Below are 13,252 nucleotides of genomic sequence, written 5' to 3'. Positions count from 1 at the left end.
TTGAGTAAGTAATTTTTAAAACAGTATTCTTTATTCTCTCAGGGTTAGTTACTCTATATGTCCTGTTTTTGAACATGAGGTTTTTTTTTTTTTTTCTTTAATGTCTTTCTTCATTTGCAATGAATTTATCTCGTTCTAAAATTTGCATACTTCCAGTAGGGTTCTTTTGGTTGTAGCATTTGGCCAGTTTTAGTGAATGTTACCACTGGAGAATGTTTGCTTTTATGCAATGTTTGCTTTTATGCAAGCCCCAATTTTTGGCTACCTATAAAGTATAAGATATTCTAAGGTAAGTAGGAGTCCAATTGTAACCACAGAGCTTCCCAAATCCTTTGAGGTTTGATAGTAAGTTTCATACATTTGGAATTTAAATTTTGCAAGTTATTCCTAGAATTGGCCTTTCTATGATACATGTGGATAGTTCCCACACTGATATTACCTGTTACATTTGTAGGGCAGTTGGTCATTCTATAAATGAGTCTAAGGTCACAGGACACAATCCAAAATATTTTGGCAAAGCAAAAAATCAAAAAACCCCACTTCTGGAGAAGGATGTATAACCATGTCAAATCATGCAAAAAATATCCACCAGAGGTCTGGTTGGGTTTTATTCCTAATATAAAGGGGTCTCTTCCCTCTTTGAGTAGTCAGAACTTGACCTCATACTCACACATAATTAATTGGCTAACTCAGTGATTCAGCTGATAAGCAAAGTTCAATTTTTGATGGGAGAATATAATCTTGAACAAATATTTTGATTTTAAAAGTGTTGACTTGTGATGGAAATTGAATTTCTGCCAAGTGTGGAGAGCTTTTGGGGGCTGCTTGGCAGAAATCTGACATTGGGCTATGACAAGGAAGTAAGCTCAGGCAGGAATCTGATTTTAGGCTAGAACAAAGAAGTAGGCTTCAGGCAGGAATATGACTTTGGACTAGGACTGGGAAGTAGACTCAGTTATCTTGGTCATCCTGATAAGCCCTTAGAAACAGTGATCTCGGGGACTTTGTTTATTGCCTTGCTTGTTCCTTGACTATTTGTGTTTATTGTCTTGCTTATTCCTTAACCTAGAACTCATGTTATTACTTTCATGTTATTAAAATGGTATAAACGCAGGTTGGGAAAAATATAAACCTGCCTCAACCTCTGAACTGGCTAGGGTCATGCTACAATGTTGTCTAATTGTCTTTTTTTCTTTTTAATCCTCACTCCTGCCCTGGAGACTGACTGAGCTGGCTTGGTCAGCCAAGTGGCTTCACACTTTTTTAAAAAATGAAGTTTTATCTTAACCCTTTGATTGAAGAGACAATATATTTTGTTTACATTTCCCACAATTTTCCCTCTTTAACAATGCATGTCACTAAACATCTTCTCTGCTTGGATTTGTACATGTCCTCCCTGTGATAAGAAAAAAAAGACTACTTACTACATTTTAGCAAACATCTTGACACATTGTTAAATGACTTTGATGTGAGGGAATATTCCCTACATGGAAGAAAATGCAGAATAAAGCACACACAACTAAATCACTACATGTTACCCTGTGATTGCAGGTTTGGATGGTAAAACATTGACTTTTAATTCTCATCAAAAGTCATGAGGATTATTGCTTTTCTTTTTAAGGCAGGGCATTTCCTCTTGAAATATCTATTTGATCTATTTGGTTTATAATGTTAGTTAGGTCCAGCATTTCTCTGTTTAATTTTTGTTTGAATGACCTGACTATTGGTGGCAGTGAGGTATTGAAATCCCTATCAGTCTGAGAGTCAGCATGTGACTTAAGCTGTAGTAGTATTTTTTGAGCTGGGGTGTCCTTGTGTTTATTGCATAGTTGTTAACAATTGCCAAGGCCTCTTCGTTTATTTTTCCTTTGATAAATATATAGTGTACTTTCTTATCACCTCTGATTAGATTTTTACAAGTTACTAAAATGGCTGCTTTTTGCTTGGAGTGTTTTTTTCCCTCTTTTCACCATAGGGTGATGTCTATCCTTGATGTGAAAATGTCTGTCTTGGATGCAGCAAAAGGGTGGATCTTCTGCTTGTATTCATTCTGTTTATGTCTTTTTACTGGGTAATTGAGATCATTGATGTTGAAAGATATCAATGAACAGTGTATTTCTTACTCGTTGTGGTGGTATGTGCGCTTCCCTTCTTTTGATTTTCTAGTCTGAGAATAGTTTTTTCCTGTTTTTTTTTTTGTTTTTTGTTTTTTTTGGGGGGTGTAGATAACTTCTTTAGGTTGGGGTTTTCTTTCAAGCACCTTCTGTACAGAAGATTTGTATGTAAATATTGCTTACATTTTTATTTTTGTGTCTATTATGATAGAAGTCTTGCTGGGTACTCACTCTGGGCTGGCATCTCACCTCTGAGAGCCTGTAGAATATCAGTCTGGGCCCTTTCAGCTTTTAGAGTTTCCATTGAGAAGTCAGGTGTTATCACATTGGACCTGCCTTTATACACCACATTGTCCTTTTCCCTAGCAGCTTTAAATAGTCTTTCTTTATTCTGTATGTTTAGTGCTTTGATTTTTATGTACTGAGGGGATTTTTTTTTTTTTCTGGCCCAGTCCATTTGATGCTTCTTGCACTGTGATAGGCATTTTTTTCTTTAACTAGAGAAATTTTCTTCTATGATTTTGTTAAAAATATTTTCTGGGACTTTGATCTGGACTGCTTCTTCCTCTATTTCTATTATTCATTCTTAGATTTGGTCTTTTTATAGTGTCCCAGTTTTCCTGTATTTTGTGACAAGACTTTTTTTTAGATTTAACATTTTCTTTGACTGATGTTTTCATTTCTTCTATCATGCCTTCAGTGCCTGAGATTCTCTTTTCATCTCTTGTATTCTGTTGGTCAAGCTTACCTCTGAGGTTTCTGTCAGGGTTTCTAAATGTTCCATTTTTCCCCTCGGTTTGTGTTTGCCTTATTGATTACATTTCCACCTTTTGTTCTTTTCACTGTGTGTTTGTGTTTCGATAGATTTCCTCTTTATATATGACTTCTATTCATATTCATATGGTCAGAAAAACCTATTTTAAAGCATTTTTTTCCATGTGTTTTAGCTAGGTTGGAAATTTCAGGGCCTGTTGCTGTGGTAGGGTTGCTGGGTTCTAGTGGAGACATATTGTCATGGCTGTTTCTGATTGTGTTTTTGTGCTGGAATTTGGGTATCTTGATTTGGGAAGATTGTAATTTCAGGTACTAGATGGGTGTTTTGTTCTTTGGTTTCTGTTTCCTCTCTGCTTCTTAGGAGTGTGTGTTGGCTGTGTGTTGCCTATAGGAGATTCTTCTGTGGTCCTGGTAATTGTGGCCACTTTTGGTTCCTGGTAAAATGTGTTTCTGGATATTGGGATTTGACACTTAGGAATGGGGATGGGCCAGAAGTAGAGGAGCTGAAGGGGTCCATATCAAGGAGGGAGATAGGGTATTTCACCAGGATCTGTTTAGTCCTCTGGGTATGGAAATGAGAGTGAGGAGATGCCATAACAGAAGGTATGCTACAGAGCTGAGAATGAGACTGAAGGTATTGGATTTGGGGGAATGGAGGGATAGGTGAAGATCTGCTGTTATCCCACTTCCTTCCCTGGTTTGAGATGCCTGTGGATTCCCAGGGAATGCACAATGGAGTAGGGGGCTGTGATAAACCAATGATTGGGGGAAGAGAAGTTAGGAGGGGAAGAACTGTGTGATCCACTGGAGATAGAGGCAGATGGGGTGAGGGTTGGGGAGGAGAAAGAGGGCTGCGCAGGTGGTCTGCTACAGAGCTAGAGGTGAGACTGGGTCATTGTATTTGGTAAAAAATTGCCTATCTGCTTTCCTGCTCAGAGGTTGTATACATTTCCTAATCTGGGGTGTAAGAGATACAGAGATTATTGGGCTGTATTTTGGAGTTAAGGTGAACAACAGATTAGGAAAAGATCTTTACCAATCCTACATCCGATAGAGGGCTAATATCCAATATATACAAAGAATTCAAGAAGTTAGACTCCAGAGAACCAAATAACCCTATTAAAACTGGGGCCGGGCAGTGGTGGCACATGCCTTTAATCCCAGCACTTGGGAGGCAGAGGCAGGCAGATTTCTGAGACTGAGGCCAGCCTGGTCTATAGAGTGAGTTCCAGGACAGCCAGGGCTACACAGAGAAACGCTGTCTCAAAAAAAAAGGGGGGGGGGGAGTACAGAGCTAAACAATGAAAACTGAGGAATATCAAATGGCTGAGAAGCACCTAAGGAAATGTTCAACATCCTTACATCGTTAGTCATCAGGGAAATGCAAATCTAAACAATCCTGAGATTCCACCTCACACCTGTCAGAATGACTAAGATCAAAATCACAGCAGATACTGGTGAGGATGTGGAGACAGAGAAACACTCCTCCACTGCTGGTGGGATTGCATGCTGGTACAACCACTCTGGAAATTAGTTTGGCAGTTCCTCAGAAGATTGGACATAGTACTGCCTGAGGACCCAGCTATACCAATCCCGGGAATATACCCAGAAGATGCTCCATCATGTAATAAGGACACATGCTCCACTATGTACATAGCAGCCTTATTTATAATAGCCAGGAGCTGGAAAGAACCCAAATGTCCTTCAACGGAGGAATGGATACAGAAAAGGTGGCATATTTACACAATAGAATACTACTCAGCTATTAAAAACAATGACTTCATGAAATTTGCAGGCAAATGAATGGGACTAGAAAAATATCCTGAGTGAGTTAACCCAATCACAAAAGAACACACATGGTATAGTCACTGATAAGTGGATATTAGCCCAGAAGCTCATAATACTTAAGATACAATTCAAAGACCAAATGAAGCTCAAGAAGAAGGAAGACCAAAGTATGAATACTCTGATCCCTCTTAGAAGGGGGAACAACATAGCTATGGGAGGAGATATAGAGACAAAGTGTGGAGCAGAGACTGAAGGAAAGATCATCCAGAGACTGCCCCACCTGGGGATCCATGACACATGTACAGTCACCAAACCCAGACACTATTGCAAATGCCAATAAATGCTTGCTGACAGGAACCTGAAATAGCTGTCTCCTGAGAGGCTCTGCCAGTGTCTGACAAATAAGAGGTGCATGCTCTCAGCCAACCATTGGACTGAGCACAAGATCCCAATGGAGGAGCTAGAGAAAGAACCCAAGAAGCTGAAGGAGCTTGCAGCCCCATAAGAGGAACAACATTAGGAACCAACCAGTACTCCCAGAACTCCCAGGGACTAAACCACCAACCAAAGAGCACACATGGAGGGACCTATGGCTCCAGCTGCATATGTAGCAGAGGATGGCCTGGCAGATTTGCCATCTAAACCAGGAGACAATAGTAGCTACACCCTGTCCTCTCACTGTCCCTGTCCAAAGGCCCCTCCCTGTCTTAGTCAGGGTTTCTATTCCTGCACAAACATCATGACCAAGAAGCACGTTGGGGAGGAAAAGGTTTATTCAGCTTACACTTCCATATTGCTGTTGATCACCAAAGGATGTCAGGACTGGAACTCAAGCAGGTCAGGAAGCAGGAGTTAATGCAGCAGCCATGGAGGGATGTTACTTACTGGCTTGCTCAGCCTGCTCTCTTATAGAACCAAGACTACCAGCCCAGAGATGGCACCACCCACAAGAGGACCTCCCTGCTTGATCACTAATTGAGAAAATGCCTTACAGCTGGATCTCATGGAGGCATTTCTTCAACTGAAGCTCCTTTATAACTCCAGCTTGTGTCAAGTTGACACAAAACTAGCCAGTACAATTGACCCCTTGTCAACTTGACACACAAACACATCACTAGTAAGTCTCAACCCTTAGTTTCTTATTCATCCCCAAGATCTAAACAACTTTAAAAGTCCCACAGTCTTTACATATTAAAAATTCAATCCTTTTAAAATATTCAATATCTTTTAAAATCCAAAGTGTTTTAACTGTGGGCTCCACTAAAATACTTTCTTCCTTCAAGAGGGAAAAATATCGGCACAGTCACAATCAAAAGCAAAAATCAATCTCCCACCATCCAATGTCTGGGATCCAACTCAAGATCTTCTGGGCTCCTCCAAGGGCTTGGGTCACTTCTCCAGCCCTGTCCTTTGTAGCACACAGCTTGTCTTCTAGGCTCCAGATGCCTTTACTCCACTGCTGCTGCAGCTATTGGTGGTCATCTCATGGTACTGGCATCTGCAAAACACTGCATGACTCCTTCAATCCTGGGTCGTCAATTGCAACTAAGGCTGCACCTTCACCAATGGCCTCCATGCCCTCTCACAGTGCCGAGCATCAGCTGCTCTGTGTGACCCCTTCATGCCTTCAAAACCAGTACCACTTGGATAACTCTTACACATTATTAAGTCCAGCCACAGCACAAGGTACAGCCTTGGCTATCTCTGGAACACAGCCTCTGTGCTCTTAGAAAACACTTCCCAGAAGATGTCACCTCAATGATGCTGTTCTCTTCTTAATCACAGCTAATTTCTTAGCTCCAGCTAACCAGCATCAATAGTCCCAGTAATGCAAAGGTTTCACTTTAGTAGTTCTGGTATCTTGTTAATCACAGCTGATTCTTTAGCCCCAGCTAACTAGAACCACAGAATCTTCACAATCAAAATAGCAATGGCCCTGAACAGAGTCTTTAATCTTTCCTCTGAAATTTCACACGCCAGGCCTCTATCTTCTGCACTGTTCTCAACATTATCTTCCAAGATCCTACACAACATCCCACAGAGCTCTTAACACAAAATTGATCTTCTAGCTCAAAGTTCCAAAGTCCTTCCACAGTCCTCCCCAAAATATGGTCAGGTTGTCATAGGAATAGCTCACTATGCTGGTACCAAATTTGTCTTAGCCAGGGTTTCTATTCCTGCACAAACACCATGACCAAGAAGCAAGTTGGGGAGGAAAAGGTTTATTCAGCTTACACTTCCATATTGCTGTTGATCACCAAAGGATGTCAGGACTGGAACTCAAGCAGGACAGGAAGCAGGAGTTGATGCAGCAGCCATGGAGGGATGTTACTTACTGGCTTGCTTAGCCTGCTCTCTTATAGAACCAAGACTACCAGCCCAGAGATGGCACCACCCACAAGAGGACCTCCCTGCTTGATCACTAATTGAGAAAATGCCTTACAGCTGGATCTCATGGAGGCATTTCTTCAACTGAAGCTCCTTTCTCTATGATAACTCCAGCCTGTGTCAAGTTGACACAAAACTAGCCAGTACAGCCCCTATCTCTCTCTTGCCTCCTCTCTTCCTCTATCCAACCCTGATGTCCCACATACTCACCCAGTGATTGGTTTCTTTATTCATTAGGGAAATGTTCACAAGAAGTCACCTGAGTTACATGTCTCATCCCTATTCCAGTCAACCTCTCCTGGGAAAGCAGAATTAACATAAAAATACAAAGAGCACCAGGGCCATCCACCACACTTGCCCCTTTCTGTCCACTTAAAAGACTCTTTCATCTGGGATATAAATTGGGCACATTATTACCATTTTGTAATTCATAAAATACAAGATAGACCTAACACCCAGTCCGTCATTTTTTTGTCAATTAAATAGAATACTTCGTCGTATATCCTAACTTAAAAGACTTATAAATTCATATGTTATGTCCTGGTTTAGTTTGTTTACTATCTGAAAATTATCTTCTCAAATATATTTTCTCAATCTTTAATAGCCTGGGTTGGCTATGAGACTATAAGTAGTCTTTCAACACCATCAGAAGTCCAAGAGTGACCAATAGTATCTGAAAATATAGGAAGCCTAACACAGATTCCAGAACTGAGACAAACTGCAGAGACAGCTGCCTACCTATACAGCCCCAGTAATTCAGGAAGTTGGAGCATCAATCTTCAGCCTCTGGCCCAGGATATTCTGACAGACCTTGAAAAACAGGAATTATTAAGGACTAGTTTATTCTGTCGCAGCAGAACTAAGCTGTCCTAACCTGTAAATTTTGTCCTTTCAAGGATGGTACAGGTCTGCAGGAGAAATAGGCACTTTCTGCCCAGTGGCCACCTAGCCACAATGTACAACCTCAACTGGAGGTAGAGATGCTCAGCTGCTTCTTTGAATCCATGAATGGGGAACTGTTAGAAGATGTGTCTCAACAAGTGAAATAAATAACATTAAATGTCACATCTGTGGAATTTTGACATTTTTGAAAACCAACTCTCTATGTAAAGTAATCTGGACTGTTGTCCATTAACTACTCTCAGCTGTTTCTAGTGATTATATCTTGAAAACACCTTAACATTAAACCAAGAGCCATGAATTTATTACTTGGCCCTTAACTCACAGGTTTAAACATCTCAGATCAGTTTATAATAACAGTTATAGAAGAACTGGGTCCAAGCCTTTAAAAATTTTTGTATTAATAGAAGAAATTTATACCAATGAAAACTGATTCTGCATCAAAATAAATTCTGTACCAAAATAAGAAATTATGACTTCAACTTAGTAACTGTTATAAACATTTCTACCAAGTGGGATTATGGCTATACAATAAATTCTAGCTATTTCCTCCCTGTTCCAATTGTGACAATTTCTAAATTCCCCCGAAAGGCAACGTTAGAATAATCCCCTCTAGCCCCAAAGCCCAGGGAACTGAGACAACGACTCTATAACTTCATCAAGCTGAACATGGGCATTGAGATATATTTTGGGGAGTGAAGAAGGGTAGGGAAAATGGGAGAGTTGGCCTCAAGAACAATTGTTTTAGTCTCTGATGTCTGTGTCCAGACTGGATCTGGCTGAAAGTCCAAGAGATCAGGAGTTCAAAGCACATCAGTTCAGCATGTCTGATGATGAGACTCACCAAGGCTTTATATTCTGTAATATACAAATCTCAAAACAAAAATTAAGTATCATCAAGATATCTTTTTTTGTTTGATTTTCTGGAATCTAATTCTCTGGGGGTCTCCCTTGATCTAATCTGATCCATATAGCTCTGGGAAATGTCCAGAGCCTAATCACCTTTTCTAAAAACACAAAGACAAAACCTTTCTCCCAAATCAGCATATCCTTGAGCCAGTAACCAGAAAAAACATTATTTTGACCTCTTTCCCAGAAGAATAATATAACCACAAAACTCAAAATCACATCCATTTTGAAAATTAAAACAATCCAGAACAAAAGAATTAAACTAAAATATTTTATTTGCCTATTCTTAGGCTTTTTCTATTTTGCCATGCCAGGAAATTAACCCAAAATTCCCATGAAGCCCATATTCAAAGAATATGAGTTAGTTGTCCTGCAGACCTCATTATACCATCTTTAAAACAATTGATTCACACTTTTATCTATATCTGTTCATGAGCAGGCAGCTTGTCGAACCAGGATTTAAACTCAAAATTCCCACGGAAGCCAGGTTAGACAGAATTTGAGTATCCTGTAAGACTTATTAGAGCAATATTTTTTTTTTTTTTACCATCTTTAAAGCAATTAATTCAAACTTTCACTAATATCTGCCTATAGGAAGCAGGTAGTTTTTACTTGTTAAGCTCTCTGCCTAGAGCAGCTATCCTGTTATACTTCTATCTGTTGGGCTCTCTACCTGGAGCCACAGACATTTATTAATACCTGTTCATAGCAGGCAATTATCACTGCCCTCTCTACTTTAAGGCAGTGACTAATTTTCCCTATCCTAACTCCGAACTGTGGGCAAAATTTCTCATGTGATTCGGACAAAATCTACATATAAATCTATCCTAAAAGCAAATAATCTCAATTAAAAAAATTCACAGTTAAATCATTATCTGCCCCAAGATGTAGGCAGCTTCCATTCTGCAGCTTTCTGACTCAGAGCAGCTGTCCTGTCTCTTTCCACAGCAGGGGACCTCAGAGCCCTCTTTCTTTGTTTCAAGGTTCCCGCCCTTGAGTTCATGTGACTTGTTCCAGTGCCACCTTTCTCTCACTTAGAAAATAAAACTCTAACTCTTAAGCTAATAATTTAAAAATTCTAGTGGATTCTCGCCTAACACGTTGATTCACTACATGTTACAGGAAATAATTTAAAAAATGAATCCACACTATTGTTGGCAAGGCACCCGCAGGCTGGCCGGCCAGCCAGGCCCTGGCAGGGAATGGCTGGCCTGTTCTCATCTTGTGGAGACTCTCTGACTCAGAGCTCCGAAATTTCTCCACCCAGCTCATTAAGTTCCCACTGGCAGGTCATTACCATGCCAGCCCATGCTTCAAAATTCCCACAGCCTTTTGTGGTGCACTTCTGACAAACCCACACTTTGCCATTGTACCTTTCTCTCTGGAACCCAGTTGAGCCACTGCATGAAGGAAAACACCACACAAACTTAGTTCAGAATCAATGGTAACTCAATCACTGGGCACATCAACTAGACTCTTAATCTTGTAAGCCATATTAAATCTAAGTCCTCCTGTGGTGAATCTGCCAGGATTCACATCTAAACTGGTAGACTCTAGTAGCTACATTTTGTCCTCTCTGCTGTCCCTGTCTAAATGCCAGAACTTGTTTGTGTTCTTGCTTACAAGATTTTCTGTGCAGCCAAATAAAAGCTGACCAGCTTTATTTATGTCCTCATATACTGACATTATCATTTTAGATTGAGTTGAGTTTTGTAAATTAATTAATTTTTTTCTATATAGACTCCCTATGGTGGGTAGCTTTAGCCCTTTAGCTATCCTTCGCTGGGGAGTACTGTGGATTGAAACAAGTACATCAATTTCTCTGTTGGCAGATAGGCTAGGTGGTCTTGTGTTTGCAGGTCTCTAGGACTTTTCCTCGGCTGGTGTCTTAGTGTTCTGTTGCTATGAAGAAACACCATGACCATGGCAACTCTTATAAAAGTAAGCATTTCAACTCACTGTCTTCCATGTTCCTACAGTCTGGTCCATTAAGCCCCACTTTATGTATAACTGCTTTTCTAGTCCAAAGTTTTAAAGTCCACATTCTGCCAATAAGCATCATGGTCAGGCCTGTCACAGTAATACCACACTCCCTGGTACCAACTTTGGTCTTAGTGCCTTATTGCTGTGGAGATACACCATGATCACAGCAACTCATAAAGCAACTCATAAAGCTGTATCACACTTTGGTGATACAGCTGCCTTTGAGTCATTTCTGCTCCCCAATAAAATTCATGGTCTGCCAAGTTGGACTTTGGTAGTATCTATATGCTGGGTGATTAGATGTATGTGCTGCATCTCACTAGGTAAAATTTTGTTACACAACATAATTGGTGCCTGAACAGGAACCCAACAAAACCAAAGATAAGTTGGGGAGGAATGAGTGGATGTATAGTCTTGACTATAGGTAGCAAGAGATGCAACTGAGGCCCAGAAGCCGGGGTAGGGAACATCTGTGGAGGAAATTCCCATAGACTTGTCTTTTCCTGTATGGTGTGTGCTAGTGTGCCTTCATACTGAGGCAGCACTTGCTATGGGTAGTGAAACAGGCAACTAAGGTTGAGCCATCAGGAATAGGAGTGTCTGTTGGAGGAGTCCCAGGATGTCAGTCTTCATCTGTGTTGTATGGGGTGGCAAGCCTGCTGGATGAATGGAGTCTGCCAAGCAAACATTGAGATGCCCTGAAAACAGTTAAACATTTAGAGGAAAATTTGCAGCCCTTAAGATTAGCACAAAAAGGTTGAGATTGTTTGGCAGAAGCAGAAGCAGTAGCAGTAGTTGCTGATGTTGTGTTTAGAAATGAATATGAGGCTGAGAGAGCTGCTAAGCAGGAGCTTGTTTATGAAAAGAAGCAATTGCAACAAGAAAGGGAGATGTGGTTAGCATTCTCCATATTAGCCTCTAAATTGGCAAATCGATTAGATAAACCATATGATGAAATAGAGGTGTTGGCTTGATGCTTCTTAAAGTTTGGGGGCCAGAGGGAAAAGGGAGTGCAAGTTAGGTCTATGCTGAACTAGAATTCAAATACTTGAATCCTTGGAAAGATTTAGAGATTGAGAAGGAGAACATGGAAACGCAATAGAAGGTACTGTGAATGTCTGACCCTTAATAGAAAATGAGGGAAAATCTGTAATCCAGCATTCAGATGCTGACATTAACAATGGTCTAGTGCAAGAAATTATGACAATCAGGGAATGACTGTTCAGTGCCTGCACTGGTGGAATTGGGGAAAACTTAAACAAGCAATGAAAGAGAGCCTGTCACAGCATGGTTTGTGAGGCTGTGGAACATGGGAGCAGTTTCACTGCTGTAGAGGCAGGAAAAGCATATAATATAACTACTCATCCCTCTTTTTAGGCAAAGGCTGCACAACCTGAGACAGGGAGAAAGAAATCAGTCCCGCATGGACTGGCTTTTGAAAACTATTAGGAACACTTGGTCATCTTTATCTAGAGTCTCCATAAATGTCCAGGAATGGGAAGCAATAGCAGAGACACAGGTGATATTGGGGAACTTTGAATTAAGAGAAGCTGTGAATGGACTTTAATTCAGTGGATCAGACCTAACTATGTTCATAGGACAATTAAGGAAGAAAATTGATTCAAAAGGGACCTTGAGATTGGTATGGGGCCTTAGTGGCTTTGCTGAACCTTGTTTTGGGACAGGATCTTTATGAAGTAAGAGAGGCTTTACAGACCCAAGTGACTGAGACTGTCACATGAAGTGAATTTTTAAGCTGCTAAAGCATATGGGAGGATATGCAGAGAAAAGCAAATAGGCAATGGGTCTTATCAAATGTGGCTAGATTTTTGTTGAGTTGGAGTTGCTAGCCAAAATATTGATAGAAAGCCAACTTCTGTTATGGATTAATTAGTTCTCCACTAATGTTCAAAATATTTGAACTTAGCTGGGTTCTGGATCTGAGTATATTGAATTCATGGTAACTCTCCAAAACATCAGGGACAGTGGGCAACAGTAGATGGATATGCTGATAAGACATGCAGGTTAGAAGGACTAAAGTGGTTCTTGGGGTAGGTATATTTATTTATTTTATGAATCTTTTTTATTAGATATTTTCTTCATTTAAATTTCCAATGCTATCCCAAAAGTCCCCCATACCCCCTCCCCCACTCCCCTACCCACTGACTCCTACTTCTTGGCCCTGGCATTCCCCTGTAATGAGGCATATAAAGTTTGCAAGACCAATGGGCCTCTATTTCCAATAATGGCCGACTAGGCCATCTTCTGATACATATGCAGCTAGAGACATGAGCTCCGGGGGGGTACTGGTTAGTTCATATTGTTGTTCCACCTATAGGGTTGCAGATCCCTTTAGCTCCTTGGGTACTTTCTCTAGCTCCTCCATTGGGGGCCCT

Source organism: Mus caroli, chromosome 16 (genome assembly GCF_900094665.2).
Source record: "Mus caroli chromosome 16, CAROLI_EIJ_v1.1, whole genome shotgun sequence".
In the NCBI taxonomy this organism is placed as follows: Eukaryota; Metazoa; Chordata; class Mammalia; order Rodentia; family Muridae; genus Mus; species Mus caroli.
The sequence above is the reverse complement of the archived record's forward strand: the minus strand, read 5'-3'. Positions refer to the sequence as shown.